We start from the raw sequence: 19,884 nt of genomic DNA, 5'->3' as shown, positions 1-19,884 counted from the left end.
AAGAAGATGAATTGGGCATAGAGAAGCCAGTGGGGTACTTTTCTAAAAAAAATTATATCGGTGGTTCAAGTAGACAAGGTTGCAAAGAAGGCATATGGAATGCTCTCCTTCATTGGTGGAGGTATAGAATATAAAAGTAAGGATATAATGTTGGAATTATATAAAACACTGGTGAGGCCACAACTGGAGTATTGCGTGCAGTTCCATTCACCACATTACAGGAAGGACGTAATAGCTCTGGAGAGAGTACAGAGGAGGTTTACAAGAATGTTGCCGGGGTTAGAAAAGTGTAGCTACGAGGAGAGATTGGATAGGTTGGGGTTATTTTCCTTGGAACAAAGAAGGCTGAGAGGTGACTTGATTGAGGTGTACAAAATTATGAGGGGAATAGATAGAGTGGACAGGATAAAATTGTTTCCCTTGATGGAGAATTCTAGAACCAGGGGACATAGATTCAAGATAAGTGGCAGAAGGTGTAGGGGGGACATGAGGAAGAACTTTTTTACGCAGAGGGTGCGTGTCTGGAATTCACTGCCCAAGTTGGTGGTAGAGGCAGAAACTTTAAACTCTTTTAAGAAGTACCTGGACCTGCACCTAAAGTGCTATAAGCTGCAGGGCTATGGGCCGGATGCAGGAAGATGGGATTAGAAAGGGCACCTGGGTGTCCTCGGGCTGGCATGGACAAGATGGGCCAGATGGCCTCCTTCTGTGCTGCAACTGTTCTATGGTTCCATGGCATCAAAAGAGATACTCTACAGTGGAAAAGGAAACACTGGGATTGCTACTGGCTCTTAAGCATTTTGAGGTATATACCTGTCATGGCTGAAAAGAAACATTAATATATACTGACCATAGCCCTTTGGCTGTTGTGGAAAAATTTAAGACTCAGAATGACAGATTGTTCTGATGGAGCTTCCTAATACAACCTTATAACGTAAAGATTGTTCATATTGCTGGAAAAGATAACATAAGTGCTGATATATTATCAAGAATGTGAAGTTTTTATCATTGTCTGGAAAGCAGGAAAGTCAGAAAATGGAACAGATTCTATATAAGGAACGAATGTCTAAGTGAGCGCATGTTTGAATTCTATTTATATGTTGTACGTATCTTTTTTCTGTAGACATTGCGATGAAACAGATTTGGAAATGGTGTTTCATTGCCTAAGTGCGGAGACATGTTAAAATCATGCCTCTCAAGATTGAAGTTTTCTTTTACAAAATGGAAGGATGTGACATGTTCTGGACATCTGGCTGCTAGCCTGGGATTTTTTTTAAAGAAGGTAATAAGTTCACCTTAGAAATGTCAACAAGCAGGCCTCTTCCAAGAAATCACCTGACCTACATGGTCCTTGAGAAGGAGTTGTTTGTTTGTGTTGAACTGCAAAGCCCTTTAATTAATGACAAGCTGGGGGACAAAAAGGCAATCACATGGGGGAGAGGAAAAAAACTTGACTGGCTCCCCCTCTCTACCTTGCCTAAAACTGTGTGTGGTTATCGACCTGTAGCCAGAGAACTCTCATCTGAGTGTAACCAGTCTGCATTTGGACCTGCAAAGCTGAAATCAGTCGGTGAGAACTTCCAGGCATCCACAAGAGAACTTCAGGTCGACAGTGTTGAGACCCAACGGACTTTATCTTTTATTTTATAATGCTCATCCACCAAAGCCCATCTCTGCAGAGAGCCTCTAATTGTTTGTCCTTGTTTGTCTGTGTGTGTGCTGGGAGAATTCTTTAGGAAGAGATAGATAGTTATACTTCCTGATTACAATTGTGTGTTAACCAGCACTTGCAACTTATTAAAAGATGTTTTGTTTTAAAATAAATTAATCTGGTCAGATTAAAGCCTGGTCAGAGTCTGCTTTCTTCTGGGTACTGGAGGTATAGGTACATGATGGCCATTTGGGTGAGAAAAGTAAACATTTAAATTAATGGTACGGCCTGTGAAGAAGTGAAGCTTGATGATTTGCGCACTCCTCCCATCCCGATCATAACATTAATTGGGGATTCTTGTAGGATTTGAAACATGCACAGTGGGTGATTGGACGTGGAATACTAAATAAGGGTTAGGAGGATGGAGACCAGGTTTCTTATACATTGGTAAAATGGTGTTGGAAGTTGCTAAGGCTTTCTCACAGATGGAAAGTGTAACCATGATTGGTTTCATGATTTTCGGAGATTGAGCCCGTGCAAGTAATGCTCCACGGTGGAGTCCCAGGTCATTCAATATGATCATGGCATTTCTGTTTCTTAACACTTTATCTGCCGTGGATCCTTGTTAATGTTCTGTGTAAAATTTTGTTGTGTGCAGCTAGTTTTTTTAATGCACAGTAGTTTTAAATTGTTTTTGCACAGCTGCACATAGACGGTATTTAACCCAGCACTAGACCTGCAGGGTACCTACCAGGCTTCTGCATGGTCAAACATGCTTACAGCTGAACAGAAACACTGATCCATATTGTTTAATATACCTGCTGAACAAAAACTTACAAATATCAGTTTTGTAATTTTCAATTTACCTAATCTCAATTATTTTTTGATGAGAGAATTACAGATTTCCAGTAACCTATGTGTAAGTGTTTCCAGATACCAACCCTGAACAGCCTTCTTCAGAAGTAGTTTCTCTGTCCACCCTCTTGAATCATCTAATCACCATACACACGTCAGTAATATCACTCCTTAATCTTCAGTACTTCAGTGAATACAAGCCTATTCTATGCAAACTTTCCTCATAATTTAATTCTTTTAACCAATTATCATTCTGATGAATCATTTTGGGAATAGAATAGAAAAGTAGAAAAATTTCTGCTACAGTTGTCCCGGGTCTTGGTTAGAACAATGAGACCACATCTGGAGTACAGTGTACAGTTTTGGCCTCCTTATTTAAGAAAGAACATACTGCACGAGAAGCTGTTCAGAAAATGTTTACTTGACTGATTCCTAGGATGAGGGGGGTATCTTATGAGAAAAGATTGGACAGGTTGGACCATTATCCATTGGAGTTTAGAAGAATGAAAGGTGATCTTGTTGAAGCATATAAGATCCTCAGGGGACTTGACGGAATAGATGCGGCGAGGATGTTTCCCTTTGGGAGAGAGACCAGAACTAAGGGACACTATTTAAAATAAGGGGTCGCCCATTTAAGATGGAGATGAGGAGAATTTTTTTTCTCTCAGAGGGTTGTAAGTCTGTGGAACTCTCTTTCCCAGAGAGCAGGAGAGGCCGGGTCATTGAATATTTTTAAGGCTGCGTTAGTTAGATTCTTGGAATGACAAGGGAGTCAGAGTACAGGAGGTAAGCAGGAAAGTGGTGTTGAGGTCACATTCAGATCAGCCATGATCTTATTGAATGGCAGAGCAAGCTTGAGGGGCCAAATAGCCAATCCTGCTCATAATTCATATGTTTGTATGAATTTGTGCTGCATCCCTTCCAAGGCCACTATATCCAAGTGAAATGTCCAGAACTGAATGCAGTACGCCTTATGCCATGTAACCAGAGCTATTTACAACTACAGCAGCTTTCCATCCCTCTGTATTACAGCCACATGAGATGGTGGAACTTAAAATTAAGAGTAAATATGGGTTAGTGTTATATTGTTACATTATTTCATATCTATTTGGGAACTATATTTTCATGCATATGTATACATGTATCTCTACAATGTGTCATGTCCCCAAGACATGAAAGAGATCTTTTTTTTAAATCAAACCTTACCTTTTTGTTTATTTAAGGAGTGTACCTTACTGAATCAAAAGATGGCTGCTGCAGATCACATGATTCACAAGTTGGCTACAGTTTCTGGAAATTTCCAACAGCAGTTACAGGACAAAAGTTCAACCCTCATCCTTGTGGAATCTTACACATTGTGAGGACACATTACAATCAATGAAACCAAGGACCAGCAGACAACTTGTCTACCCAGTATGGACCAAAACAAAGGGAGAGCCATTGAAACTCATTATGGCTGCAGAGGGGCTAAAAGCTGCCATCTATCTCCTAAGGTGAACAATGGATCTGACCAGAGGCATGGAAACTGCTTGTTAATCTGTAACCGACTCATTAATGGGCAACATCACATGACCTATGTTTCTGGCCTTTGGAAAGTTTTAATACTACATTTCTAGACTCCCAATCCAGTCTGCTGTTTAAACTATAGCCTGAAAACGTCAGAGCAGGACTCAAGGCTGACCAACAGCCTGCATCGAGTCTAAGTCCTCAAAGCCTATTTTCTCTAAAAGATTCATGCCATTGTCTGCCGAGCAGACCAAGTCTCTGTATACCAACCTCATCTCACCCCTTCAACTTCAGCTTTAAAGGAATTCTGCAAGCTCCTCCTTCAGCCAGCTGAACCTTTCTGAACTGTAGCTCCTGTATGAAGGAACCTTCATTGGACTCTGGCTTTCTGGACTCTAACAATCAGGTGAACTGATTTCCATATCTGTGGTGCATTTTCTTTTAAGTTATTCATTATTGTAAACACTCCTCTTCCCTATCTTCTTATTGAGTGCTTGTATGTATATGAAGTTGTGACTATTCCCAGGGTTTGAATGTGTGAATAAACTATACAGGTACTGGACCCCTTGTTCAGGAAGCTCAGGACCAGATGTGTGCTGGATTTGGGGATTTTATGGATTTTCAGTCCTTGTCCTAGCATTTACTTATCACACGTAAAATAAAGTATGAAAAATAAAGAATGAAAGGGTTTTATTCAAATTGCTACCCTGGACACCAGTTTCAAATGTAGACAATTTTTGTGTCCTTCTAGATTTTGGGATGTCAGTTCCAATGCCTGTCCTTCAGGTTTAACCATAAAGAGAGTTTGCTGCAAGTCACTTTAAAAATTGACCTCACAAATGGAGAATTTGGGGAAACATGCCACAGCCTATTTCAAAAAAGTATAAACCTCTGCTTATGGACAGACAGTGGAAGATAAAGGAGCTCAATTTTGCCTCTCTCCCCTGTCAGCAACAAATGCCACATCAAAGCTACTGCACTGTAGTCTGTGTACCAAATCAACATTGTGGCATTTTTACACATACATGGATATATGTGTTCAATCTTTACTTTGGAAATGTCACCAAATTATATCTGTTGTTTTAATGATTATTGCAAATATCTAGTTCTAGGTTCATGTGTTTTCGTATATAATTTACAGTTTTAGGAATTAAAGTTTAACTATAGAAAATGGGATAAATGCAATTAAAGTAGCTAGGAATCTATTACACTTAAAAGGTTGGGGCCAAGTTGATTTGAGAGGTTAACAGATAGAAAGGTGAGATCATAAAATAGCAGCTGGGCTTACTTAGCTGGAGAGCAGGAGCTATAATGTCTACACCGCATGCAAAGAAGTGCAGTCCAGAGAGATTGTTTTGTTTTAGGAATTAGAACTAAATTAGTTTAAAAGCATTCAGTGCATCTTGAAAAGTTATAAAACCATTTACTTCATCAGGTCAAAAAAAAGCAATTGTAAATGAGGGATCAGTTAAAGATCATTTTGAGCACAGCCACAGAACGCTACATCATCATGAGATGGGTAGAGCCCTGGAAAGCTGTCTGTTTTCAATTTACCTTTTTTTTTGCTGACAGAGTTAGTTGCACTTTAGACCTGGTGTGGTTTGCAGCTCACTGAAAGAAGTTATCCAAAATAAATGGCAATTAGACAGACCTGCACTGTAAGCAGAGTAAAACACTAACTGCATTATTGACTGCTTGGAAGGTGGGCGATGCGTAATCTCAGTTTGAAACTTGTAGGGGAACAGATGCTTTAGGAATGCCTAGTTTAAAGCTAGTGGGAGAATCTACAGTAAGGCCTTACCAGCACATTAGCTTGGAAGTATTGGAAAAGTAATCAGAACGAGGGACTAAGGCCTTCACAGTCAAGAGAGAGTAAATTAAAGTTTACCTCTGAGAATAGCTGGAGCTGGGGAAAATTCTCCAGAGGACTGTGACATACTTATGGATGATCCCTACAGAACAAAATAATTTTTGAGATTGATGTATCTTATAAGAGAATTCTTGGCAGAAGTAAGAAAAAAACCTAAGTACATAACATGTATATTATGTGCTATAGTGTTAACTTACTCATATTTCCTTTGTATAATTTATTCTTTCTACAATAAAGTATGCATTTTTTAAATAAAACAATGAAATCTTGTGATGTAGATCTATTGGTTAAAAAGGGGTGTTTGGATTTCTAGTTAAATGTCCCTAAGCGAATCATAATATGATGAACTGCAAAAACAATTCAAGTTTTTGGAAAAAAGACTCTTCAGCAGTTGATAACAATCAGATAACTCAAGTTATATGTCAAATTTGTTCAACACTTTTTAAATTGCTCACGGCGGCCATAGTGACGTTACTCAACATGTTGAGATAAAAACAGACAGGGAGGCTGAAAAAAGTAAATGTGCAACTCAATGAGTGGAATTTTATCAGTGGCGCAACTTTCCCAATGGTAGAACCAAAAATGTCCATCACTTCTGCTCTCTTGCTTTTACTTGTTGCCCATGCAATTACTATTAAAATTTAAAGAGCCTGTAGCGTGCATGGCGGGGTATGCTTTTCAATGGTGAAAATCCACAGCACTTTGTTGGGGAGGGGTGTGGATTTTATGGAGTAGGGTATGTGGTGTGCAGGGTAAGCAAAACACAGAAAATGATCAAATACACACATTTCGAACTGTTTGCTTAACGTCCTATGTGCCATGGACACACTTTAAGATCTAGTCATTGTACCTTTCAATTGATTAAACATCTTTACCAGCCCAAGTTTTCATTTGCACCCAGAAAATCTGAGGGAATAATTTGTAACACGTTAGTTCTATTATCAACTAAAGAACTGCAGTACGATCTAGAGAAATGTTTGTTTATCACATTTAGTATGGATGCATCAAACCGAAAGGACCAAAAGCTATTCCCTGTTCTTACGCACTTTTTTCTTCCAACTAGTGGGGTAAACACAAACATTATTGAGTTTTCTTCTCTACCAGGCAAAACCTCTGATCTACAGTGTAAATTTCTACATCGACTGAGAATCTACATTGACTGAGAAACATTCTCTCAGTGAAAAACTTTTGGGTTTTGTGCAGACAACATTAATACAAATGTTGGTGATGCTAAATGTGATGGAAAACAACTTATGGCAAAAACTGCAAGTCCAAAGTAGGGGAAGAGATCTATATTCATTACTGTTCACAAACAGTGGCTGACCATCCTCTGATTGATCTGAAGTCATTTGCTGTGAAAGTTTATAAATACTTTCACATTTACACTATTCTCATCAAAAAAACTAAGACTTCTGCCAATTTGTCGACTTCGAGTATTCTAAATTGCTCAAGCATGGCAGCACAAAATTCCATTCTTTTGGAACATTGCTAGACAGGATTTTATTGACTTTTGATGGGCTCAAGGTATATTTTCCCTCTCAAGGTAATTGCGCAACACCTTTGAAGAAAATCTTCAATAACTTTGCTTGAAACATTGGCTTTCTTTTACTATTAAGCAAACAGCCACCTTTCAAAAGACAGTAGACAAAATTGAGAGAAACGACACATAACAGTGAAAGAGGTTGCACTGCATATTCGTACTCTTCAAGGTAATTTAGCAAGAGAGGGTTGGAGAATGATTTGTCATGCCAGAAACAAAAATTCTGTTGCAGTCTTTGGTTGAGAGTGGGGAAATTAAGGAAGAGGAATTTTACAATGCAGCTCAGAATTTTATCTCAACATCTCTGAATTACTTGGAGCACTGGAAATTTGTCTTTGAGTGCACAGAAAAGCTTGAGTGGGCTCTTTTAAGTATCGTGTCAGTATGGGATAATGTACAAAGCAGCCTTGCCACTTCCCACACAATAATTTTTCCCACCTTAAGTTTGATTGACAAGAGGTGTCTTTTTGATGGATGGACAAATTCAAACCAATAATCTCCTGTCACATGTCTGACTGGAACACTCAAAACCACCTGTCTCTGAAAGCTGATGGAACACTTTTCAACAGATGGACACTAAGGCAGTAGAATACTCAGATCTGACAAAGCAGTTGAGTTTGTTTTGTGTTTGTCAGGCATCACAGCTTCTGTTGAATGGGTCTTTTCAGTAATGAACACAGTTTGGTCACCTGAAAAATCACATCTCAGGGCGAAATTTTGTCAATGGCTTACCGTTCCCATTGGCAGAATGGGAGGTGTGCATGATTTCCACCTCTCTTTTTCTCATTTCCAACACAATTACAATTAACTTTAAAGGGCTGGTGGTGTTCATGGGAAACATGCAATTCCACGATGGCAATGCTTTTCAGTGGCGAATGCCACCACCAGCTGACAATACAGCAGCTCCTGGCAGACATTAAAAGAGCCTCTTGTTCAAACAGGGAGGCTCTGCATTGCTGCCAAAACAATCCCTTGGTACACTGTCCAAGTTTATTTATACTTCCATAGGAAGAACCCATCAGAACCCTCAACCCTTCCTCAGACTTCCTCCCCCATCATTCCTCCCTTATTACTTGTTCCTCAGAATCAACTCCCACTGTAAATCATGAAGGCTGAGTGTTGCAGCAGACTGGCCCATAATTCAGTGGTGCTTCTGTGTAGGTTCTCCTCCAGCCATCAGGCGAAGGTGGGAGATACTCTTTCCTGCAAATGGTATCTGAAGGCCCTCCCACCTGACAAAGGCGGCCTAGGCGGAGGTGGCAGAGGAAGTGAGCAACCGTGGGCCCCATGCAAGAAACTAGGTCCAGTGTTGGAAATGGACCAATGAATTGCTCTGATCTGCAAAGATAAGTGCCAGTGTTGTATCTTCAACAGGAGTCTTTCATGAGGTTGTCAATAATCTATATGTCTGAGTGGGCAGCTATGCCAGCATGATCAGCCTTAGTGCCACTTGGCAATTGAGGCCAAAGCACGTGGAGGTTTGGCTTTTGTGTGCGCATGGACACAACATGAGACTGACAGGCCACTATGTGTGATGGAGATGCATGCGGACAAGGGGGTTAGGTGACAACTGGCATGTCACTAACTCTGCTTTGTCATGCAGGACAAGCAAACCCATAATGTGAGGGAGAGGAGATTGACAGCAGGAAGAGAAGTAGCTGACTTCAAGCTCCTCACAGCAGCTGAGGAAGACAGGGTGGTGACCACTGGGGAAGAGGGGAGGTGGGATCCATTGCAGACGGTGAGACTGGTCCAGCCAGGCATAAGGAAGGAGAGGCAACTATCCTGGAGGTGGCACCAAGAATAGATGCAATGAAATGTGAAGTGCTCAATCTGTGATGATTCTTAATATGATTCTGTTGCTCTCCACTATAGGTAATTTTCATCCAAGGATCAGGCCAGAGTCATGGCAGAAGATAGAAGATTCCACCTCTGGGATAATGAGGGCACTGCCCCAGGGAATGCACTGTCATCTGTCTCATCATCCACCTCCACCAGTGTAGGTACATCCACACGGTCCACAGCGGGTTCCTGTTTAGACTCAGGAGCACAACCTGGTGATCACAGCACAGACACATCCCAGCAGCTGATGGAGGAAGTGACAGCCATGTCCCCAAATGATCGGAGGACTACCGGGGGTCTGGTCCCTGCTGAGCCCCATGTTGATGACAGGCCTCTGGTCATGGCAATAAGAAACTTGCTGGACATTCAACAGAGGTTAGGGGAAATATGGCGGAGATACCAGGGATTATGTGCAGCTTTGCACTGGGTATGGAGGAGTGCATGATATCTACCTCTCAGATGTTTGAGTGCATGGTTTCATCCACGGAGAGGATGGCAATCACCATGAAGAGCCAGGGCAAGCATTCGATCCATATTTTCTTTATTCATTCATGGAATGTGGTGTCATGGCTAGGCCATCATTTTTTGCCCAACCCTAATTGCCCTTGAGAAGGTGGTGGTGAGCTGCCTTTTTGAAACGCTGCAGCCCATATGGTGTAGGTACACCCACAGTGCTGTTAGAGAGGGAGTTCCAGGTTTTTGACCCAGCAATAGTGAAGGAACGGCAATATATTTCCAAGTCAGGATGGTGAGTGGCTTGGAGGGAAACTTCCAGGTGGTGGTGTCTGCTGCCCTTGTCCTTCTAGACGGTAGTGCTCATTGGTTTGGAAGGTGCTGCCTAAGGAGGCTTGGTGAGCTCCTGTAGTGCATCTTGTAGATGGCACACACTGCTGTCACTGTGCATAGGTGGTGGAGGAATTGAATGTTTGGAGGGGTTCCAATCAAGTGGATTGCTTTGCCCTGCATGTTGTCAAACTTCTTGAGTGTTGTTGGAGCTGTACTCATCCAGGCAAGTGGAGAGCATTCCATCACACTCCTGACTTGTGCCTTGCAGTTGGTGGACAGGCTTCGGGGAGTCAGGAGATGAGTTACAGGATCCCCAGCCTCTGACCTGCTCTTGTAGCCACAATATTTATATGGCTAGACCAGTTCAGTTTCTGGTCAATGGTAACCACCAGGATGTTGATAGTGGAGGACCCATATGCACTCAGACATCCATTCCATAATTCTTGCCATGGGCTATGTGCACAATAGCCAGATGAGAGGGGGATGAGGGCCCCTGGACCTTCCTTCAGGAGCCCCTTCCCCTCAGGGAGATAGAAAGGGGCCTTCATGCACCCAGATGTAGGAGGAGTGTGGGCCAGCCTCCCAAAAAGGAGGCTTCGAATTTCATTTTTTGTCTTGTTGCATCACTGATAGTAAAAATACTTTAAAAAAACTAAAGCGCAATAGCAATCATTCATCCACACATTCATTCACATGAGGCCATGGTGAATAAACTTCAGCAGCTATATTAGATTCTGGACAGACCGTCCACTATCACATTGTTCTTTCCCGCAATATGCCTGATTTTTAAACTAAAGAGTTGAAACAACAGTCTCCACCTGAACAACCTTGCACTGTTGATTTTAAACTTCACTAAGGAAGTTAGTAGGCTGTGGTCAGTGTAAATTAATGTTTCCCTGTGCCCTTTGCTGACATAAACCTCAAAATGTGAAGTGCTCAATCTGTGATGTTCTAGCAGAAGTCCCATAGCCCCCTCCTCCAGAGTATTTCCACTGGTGCTTTTTTTGATTTTTTGAAAAATATCCAACTGGCATTTCAACACCCAAATCATCCTTCTGGAGTAAAATGGCTCCCTTCCCTATATCACTAGCATCAACAGCAACCTTAAATGGCTGCTTGAAGTCTGGGGCTGATAGTACTGATTCATTTGTTAGGATGGCCTATCAGCAATTGTACCTTCACTGTCCTTGGCAACATCTGACACTGACCTACAACATGGCCTAAGTTATCTTGGCCTTTGCAAACTCACTTTTGTCTAATTCATGACCAGGTTAGCATTTTGGAGACTTCGAAATAGTGCTCTCAAATGGCTTAGGTGGTCATTCCAGGTGTTGCTGTGGACCAGTGAGTCATCAATATACACACCACAGTTGTGTAAGCAAGCCACCACTTGGTTCATTCACTTCTGAAAGGTGGCTACGGCATTCTTGAAACTAAATGGCATCACTTTACACTAAAATAAGCCATCCAGGGTCACCAAAACTAAAACTTCTTTAGCTCGGGTGGTCATGGGGTCTTGCCAATATTCCTTTTAATAAGTTGACTTTGCTGATATACGTGGAGTTCCCTATTCGGTCAATACAGTCTTTGATGTGAGGAATCATGCATGAATTAGTTTGGGTTACTGCATTAATCTTTCGATTGTCAATACAGAGCCTCTTGGAACTGTTTGGCTTGGGGACTACCATGATAGGGGAACTCCAGCTGTTGTGACTCGGTTATGTTATGTCATTTTCCAACATATATCGAATCCCCCCTCACATGGACTGTAGCGGTTCAAGAAGGCACTCACGACCAACTTCTCAAGGGCAGCTAGGGATGGGCAATAAATGCTGGCCAGCTAGCGAAGCCCACATCCCGTGAATTAATAAAAAAACTTGGGCTAATTTATCAAGGCTCAACCAGCATGGATTCTGCTTTATTGCTGGTGTTTCTCCTACAGCTATATCGTGAAGGGTCAAGGAAGTGCAGCCCGGTTTTCCACTACATACTTCACCAAACTCTCTGAGTAGCTTGGCCATGTCTTCTTTTTGCTCAGCACTTAAGTAGATAAGTGCTGCATCTAATCCCCCTGATGCCTCTCTATTAGCTAGCTTCACAGAAGGTGGTTCAATCGCTGAGTTTTCCAGGTCCCTGTCTCTCTCTAGTTCTTCCTCACTGTACCTGTCATCTTCGATTACCCTCAATACATGGCATATGTTTACCTGTTTGTCCTGTTCCCTGCTATGATTTCTTTTTAACATGTTTATGTGACACAATCGTTGCTTCTTTCAATGGTCAATGTTGCTAATCAGATAGTTTACTTCCTTTTTCTACACAGTAAGTTACACTAAACCTGGCCTTCAATGCTCACCCAATACTGACAACAGCACTAAGACCTGGTCCTTTGGCTTAAAAGTTCAGGCTTGAGCATATTTATCAGCATGACTTTTCATTTTCTGCTAAGAGACTTTAAGATATTCTTCAGCCACAGCCCAAGCTGTTGAGTCACTCATGGGATGAAGATGCATTATTCAGCAATGAGGTTTTCTCCCTTTGACCTAGGAACTAAGACTTAACACTCTCCCACTCTTGTTGCTCCTCAAGGGACAGAATCAATGCTTGGAGGAACAGGAAGGCAGGAGAGAGGGATCCTGTAATTAGAGGAGCTTGAGGAGTTATCCTGGTCGGTCCCACTGCCGCCATGTAGGAGATTTTCGGCTGAGCCACTACCAATTGCTTCTCAATGTCCTCCAGGAGGCCAAGGGGAAGAAGGAGGAAATGAAAGAAGAGGAGGGAGTCTCCACCTGTAATGATGCCAGAGCAAGCCCTGGGGGAGCTGTCACTCAGCTTTGCAAGGTGAGTGCCCATCAGACCCAAGCCTGGATCTTGCACAGGGGTGTGCTGACTGGGTCCAAGCCTCAGACAGGGGTGTGCTGGCTGGGTCCAAGCCTCAGTCAGGGATGTGCTGGCTGGGTCCAAGCCTCAGACAGGGGTGTGCTGACTGGGTCCAAGCCTCAGACAGGGGTGTGCTGACTGGGTCCAAGCCTCAGACAGGGGTGTGCTGACTGGGTCCAAGCCTCAGACAGGGGTGTGCTGGCTGGGTCCAAGCCTCAGTCAGGGATGTGCTGGCTGGGTCCAAGCCTCAGGCAGGGGTATGCTGGCTGGGTCCAAGCCTCAGGCAGGGATGTGCTGGCTGGGTCCAAGCCTCAGGCAGGAGTGTGCTGGCTGGGTCCAAGCCTCAGGCAGGAGTGTGCTGGCTGGGTCCAAGCCTCAGGCAGGAGTGTGCTGGCTGGGTCCAAGCCTCAGGCAGGAGTGTGCTGGCTGGGTCCAAGCCTTAGACAGGGGTATGCTGGCTGACCCTGAGTCTCAGGCAGGGGATGGGGATGACCTTGGGGATGGCTGCATGAATGGGAGAAGGAGGTTTAAGAAGAGGGGTATGTCTGTGTTTGGTGGGGGGAGAGGGGTTGAAGCCAAAAGAATAATCTTTATTTGATACTTAACTTGAGAAAATGCTTGGAATTCATTCAATTCATTTTTAGTTGTTGTAGTTTTAATTGGAAACCCCTGTCCTAGTTCATCATATACCAAAGTTCAATCATTTAACATCAACTAAGGGGAGGTGGTGGGATAGTGGTATTGTCACTAGACTAGTAATCCAGAGACCAAGGTTAATGCTCTGGGTATTTGTGTTGGAATCCCACCAGAGCAGATGGTGAAATTTGAATTCAATAAAAATCTGGAATTAAAAGTCTGAAGATGACCATAAAACCATTGCTTGATTGTCATAAGATCCAATCTGGTTCACCACTACTATCTTTTTGAGGAGGAAATCTGATGCCTTTACCTAACCTACATGTGACTCCAGACCCGCAGCAATGTGGTTGACTCTTAAATACCCTCTGAATGAGGGCAATTAGGGATGGCCAATATCTGTTGACCTAGCCAGTGATGCCCAAGTCCAAAGAATAAAAAAAAGTCAATTCGGGTTAGATCATAAAACGTAGGAGCAGAAGTAGGCCATTCGGCCCATTGAGTCTGCTCCGCCATTCAATGATATCATGGCTGATCCTCAATTCCACTTTCCTGCCTTTTCCTCATAACCCTTGATTCCCTTAATGATTACACATATTCAAGGCTGAGATAGACAGATTTTTAATGACCCAGCCCCTACCGGCCTCTGCGATAAAGAATTCCAGAGATTCACAACCCTCTGAGAGAAGAAATTCCTCCTCATCTCTGTCTTAAATGGGTGACCCCTTACTCTGAGATTATGCCCGCTGGTCCTAGACTTTCCCACAAGGGGAAACAACCTCTCAGCATCTACCCTGTCAAGATCCCTAAGAATCTTATATGTTTCAATAAGGTCGCCTCTCATTCTTCTAAAATCCAAAGAGTACAGGCCTAACCTACGCAACCTCTCCTCATAAGAAAATCCCTCCTTACCCAGGATCAATCTAGTGAACAGGACTGCCTCGAATGCCAGTGTATCTTTCCTTAGATAAGGGGACCAAAACTGTTCACAATTTTCTAGGTATGGTCTAACTAGTGCCTTGTATAGTTTTAACAAGACTTCTTTTCTAATTCTCCATTCCCTTTGAAATAAAGGCCAACATTCCATTTGCCTTCCCTATTACCTACTGAATTTGTATGCTAGCTTTTTCTGATTCATCCATGAGGGCTCCCAAATCCCACTGTGCTGCAGCTTTCTCCATTTAAATAGTATTCAGCTCCTCTATTTCTGCCAAAGTATATAATCTCACATTTTCCCACACTATATTCTATCTGTCAAATTTTTGCCCACTCATTTAACCTGTCTATATCCCTCTGTAGACTCTGTTATCCTCACCACTTGCCTTCCCACCTACTTTTGTATCATCCGCAAACTTGACGATAGTACACTCAATTCCCTCATCCAAATCATTAATATATAGCGTAAATAATTGTAGCCCCAGCACTGATCCCTGTGGCACTCCACTAGTTACAGGTTGCCATCCTGAAAATGCCCCACTTATCCCAACTCTGTCTTCCATTAAGTAGCCAATCCTCTATCTATTCTAATATACTACCCCAGCACCATGGGCTCTTATATTACTAAGTAGCCTCATGAGCATACCTTATCACAGACCTTTTGGAAATCCAAATATGTTACATCTACTGGTTCCCCTTTATCTATCCTGCTTGTTACCTCCTCAAAGAATTCTAATAAATTTGTCAGGCATGATTTACCCTTCATGAAGCTATGCTGACTCCATTTGATTATATTATGCATTTCTAAATGCTCTGCTGTTACATCCTTTATAATAGACTCTAATATTTTCCCAATGACAGATGTTAAGCTAACTGGCCTATAGTTATTTGCCTCCCTCCCTTTTTCTTCCGCAGTCCCAACATCTGACTCAATGTCTTAAAATGGTATTTATAAAACGGATCATTAGAACCCCCTGACACTGGTAGCATACATATTATGATGAACAATATCAAAAACATGGTTAATTTTTAATACAGGTACAAAGAACCACAATTAATGTTCCTTTGATCCATCCAACCTACGTCTCACTGAACTGTGGATGATTATGCAAGGAGGTGCAGTAGCTTGGAAAGATTACTGAAATGTGAAGTATATGTGAATTAAAACATTTGTTATCTGTATTAGATTTTGAGAGTTCTGCACCACTTTAAGGCAGGAACAGTCTCAGCAGTAAAACTTAGTTGTGAATTAAACTTTATTGAGACAAAGTCAGGACAAGTTTATTAAGTTCTTAGATGAAGTGTTCCAATAAAAACAGGCTGTGATTTACAGTTTAATGTGGATCATACTCCTGTGTCAAGGTCTGGATGGTAGAGCACACAAAAATGTTTCTCTCTCAGCTTTTTTCTTTTGGTCTTCCAGCCTCTTGCTCTCTTGCTTTCCCTTCCTTATCACTTGTCTTGTTCTGCTCTTGTCTCTGGATGGTCTTTCTTTCCATTGTGTGAAAAAAGTGATGGCATCTTTTATTCTGGCTGTTATCTAAGTAACCCCTTCCTCATCTTAATCATCTTCACCTCATATGAGGACACTTTCCTTGCCTAACCCATGATAAATTATATGGCCATTTCTAACATTACAGATCTACATAAGTAATGCACGTTGAATGTCCTATAGTAAATCAATGCTTTTACATGATGTCTGGTAGATGGAGACTTCTACATTCCATTCTCTCAAACAATTTTAGGCAGATAGCCTATTAGATGCCATCCTATTTTTGCGAGTGAGTTGTTTTACAACTTGACACAAACTCCCAGAATCCCTCTACCTTGGCATCTTTCTGGAATAGGTCACAATATAAAGTTTTCTCATGTTCCTATCCTCCAAAAAAAGCTAATGAAGTGTTAGTAAACTACAAGTTAGAGGTCAGTTTCTAATAATGTTAGATTTAACAAATAGTATTCTTAGTAATCTAATGGTCTTATGTCTGATTAGCTTGATGCTGCAGAATTCAATTTTATGTGTTCCCCTTGTTGCATAATTGGACCATTCATATACCGACGTGTTTGTCAGCAGTCATGCTTTGTCAACAGAAGTGTTGAGGAGAAAGAAACTTGAAATTAGAACAAAACCAAAGAATAGTGAAGAGAGCTAATCACTGCAGATTGCACCACATAGTTAGAATTTTCATTTTGGATCTGCATCACCTAATTTAGGAGTTAGTGAGAACGGAAAAAAAAATGCCCCTGAAAACCAAAACATAGCACCCGAAAATCAAAAAGAATCTCAAGAAAATATTTTAATCCCTGCCAGGAAGCCGTAAAAATTGAGTACCACTAAACTTGAGAGTCACTGTAATGGTGTTGCCACCAAATCCAAGTTGCATGTTCTGATTGTTCATCAGACATATCTCAAATGACATTTCCTGGGATATCCTCTGGCACCTGTAGGTGGTTTGTTCTTGTCCTCTAGATGTGTTGACACACCAGTGCCCCTCTTCATCGATGCCTTCCCTGGATGGCTGGATCTGGACCAGCCTCCCCCCACTGCTGTTGCCTGTTGCTGGTCTTGAGGCCTCTGTTGTTGGATAGCAAGAGCTTGCCCTATTCACATTCTCTCCTCCTATTCCTGAGTTTGCAGGAATATCAGGTGAATGAGACCCATTATTATTGCGTTAACTCCACTGTATAAAGAGGGCAAACATAAATGAGAGCATATTTGTCCATGGTTCTCATTCATTGAACTAATGATTAATCAGCCAATTATATGCACCCAGAACTCCACCCACCCAGACAGTTCTCCTTCCACTCCAGTCTACATTCCTTCTAACATGCAGGTGCAGCAAGCAATTAGGAAGGCTAATGGAATGTTAGCCTTTATCACAAGAGGATTTGAGTACAGGCATAGTGAAGTCTTTCTTCAATTGTATAGAAGCTTGGGTTGGACTGTACCTGGATACTGTGTGCAGCTTTGGTCCCCTTTGCTCAGAAAGGATATTATTGCCATAGAAGGAATGCAACAAAGGTTCACCAATCTTATTCCAGAGATGGTGAGACTGTCATATGACGAGAGATTAGGGAAACTGGGCCAGGCCTGTATTCTCTAGAGTTTTGAAGATACAAAATACTTAAAGGGATAGACAGGGTAGATGCAGGTAAGATGTTTCCCCTGGTTGGGGAGTTTAGAACCAGGGAACACAATTTCAAAATAAGGGGGAAGCCACTTAGGTCTGAGATGAGGAGAAATTTCTTTATTCAGAGGGTTGTGAATCTTTGGTATTCTCCACCCCAGAGAGCCCTGGAAGCTCAGTCATTGAGTATGTTTAAGTTAAAAACAGATATTTTTAATCAGAAATCTAACATAAAGGGTTATGGGGATAGTGTGAGTAAAAGGCACAACCATGATCATATTGAATGACAGAGCTGGCTCGATGGGCTGAATGGCCTTCTGTTCATAAATGAGGGTATATTTTCCGTGAGCCTCTCTAAACCCATTCCAACGTCTTCCACTTCCACCCTCCTCCTGTCAGCCATACACTTGCCCCCAATACCCTTGCCCCACCCAGCACACCTCCCCTGTAACTCTTTATAACCTCCCCCTGTTACCCTGGACCCTATCACTATTTCTCTTGACATTCAATTTCACCCATACCCATCCCAATGCCCGCACTGAACCGAAACCCACCTGTTATCCTCCGCAATGCTTTTGTCTGGTGCTGTGACTAACCCCACGAGGCCTTTGAATACCTGACCCTGGCCCTTACCAAATCCAAGTCTTTCCTATGACTGACTGTTTCCTCCTCCAACCAGCACCTTCAATTCAACGCCCAGACCCCAACATTGACAGCGCCAACCCTATCCTTTAGGCCCATCATTCATCTTGCCACAATCAAAAAGCAGAATACTGCAGATGCAGGGAATCCAAAATAGGCACAGAAAACGCTGGAAAAAATATCAGTAGGTTATGGCAGCATCGGAGTAGATAGAGAACCAGAGTTAACATTTCAGTTTGTGACCTTTCTTCAAAAATGGAAAAGTTAGAGGTGTAATAGGTTTTGGAGAAAGGAGTAGGTGGAACAAGGACAGAAGGCAGGTCTGTGATAAGGTAGAAGACAAGAGAGATTGAACGAAAGAAAAGGGTAATCCTCCATGGTCAAAGGGAATGGTGAAGGGGCAGAATGATCCCAGATTTGCGCTAAGTGTGGTAGCGGGTGGGAAAAACGACATTTTCCTTGCCGGCTCCAATGACAACTTCTCACTTCATATCATCCCAATCCCGCCGCATTAACTATGCATTCCTGGGAAACAGGCCATTTCGATGGTGTGTTACAATCTTATTAGCCCATCACCTCGCCACTCCATCACACCAGGTGCCTTATTTAAAATGCAGTAATGTGCGCAACTCCCAGTGCTTCCAGCTCACGACTGCTGCACCAAAGAAATGGCCAAAAGACTGCAGCCCCAAGGTTTAATGACTCGTCTCTCGAGTGCCTTTTGGATGCACTGGACGCCCGCCAAGATGTCCTGTATCCCCACTCTTACCGCAGGATGGGCAGCAACATCACCAATCCAGCATGGGAGGTAGTGGGTGCTCCGCACCAATGCCCTGCAAAAGAGGACAGCCACCCAGTGCCGCAACTGGATAAATGGTCTCATCTATTCCACCATCACTTGCGACTCACACTCACAAACCCATCACTCAGCCACAGGGATCTCACACCTCAAGGGACAACACCACTAACACCACACCTTCACATCGCCATTAGGCTCATATTCTCTGAAGTTCGCTTCCTCATCCTCATCCTGTCCATCGCTCCGCTCACCACACAAACATTCCATGCAGTGCCATGTGTCCTGCTCACACTCTCTCCATCTGTTCCCATGCAGGAGAAGGTAGCTCACATCAGCAGGGAGTGGACCACATTAGGCCCCTCACTCACTTTGAGGGGTGTGCCATCATGCTGACTGTGAGGACATGGACCATGCCTGTGACAATGGTGAGGTCAGCAATGAACACCCACTTGAGGATCCTGCACCACATCATCCCTCTCTCAACGCAAATGTGAGTCCTCTCCCTCCTGCTTTTGATTCTGCTGACATGCACTAATTAGCTGTGGTCCACAGGGAGCTCTGCCAAGCGACCAACACCTTCAGCCAGCCAGTTCCTCAGCTCCATTGACATCCTCACCTCCAGCCAAGGGCAGGTGTTATATCTTCTGCACTTGCATGGAAAGGTGCTGTAGGAAGGGTACAGTATTTTGCAGGTGACTGAGGAGTGGATCAGGGTATCATGGAGGGGACCATCCCTTCAGAATGCTGGATGGGGAGGGGAAGATGTGTTTGGTGCTAGCATCATGCAGAAGGTGGCAGAAAGATGAAAAATTATTC

The 19,884-nt window shown here is 42.8% G+C and overlaps 1 long non-coding RNA gene across 1 annotated transcript; it reads left to right on the top strand.

Moving 5' to 3' along the window:
* The first annotated feature begins 1,139 nt into the window (after positions 1-1,139).
* Positions 1,140-6,142, top strand: LOC121287382. Its single transcript, XR_005945182.1, has 2 exons — positions 1,140-1,282; positions 3,730-6,142. It is a non-coding gene; the product is annotated as an uncharacterized LOC121287382 (long non-coding RNA).
* Positions 6,143-19,884: the final 13,742 nt, after the last annotated feature.

This window comes from Carcharodon carcharias, chromosome 14 (assembly GCF_017639515.1).
Source record: "Carcharodon carcharias isolate sCarCar2 chromosome 14, sCarCar2.pri, whole genome shotgun sequence".
NCBI lineage: Eukaryota > Metazoa > Chordata > Chondrichthyes > Lamniformes > Lamnidae > Carcharodon > Carcharodon carcharias.
Note: the sequence above shows the minus strand (reverse complement) of the source record. Positions and strands in the feature narration are given on the sequence as shown.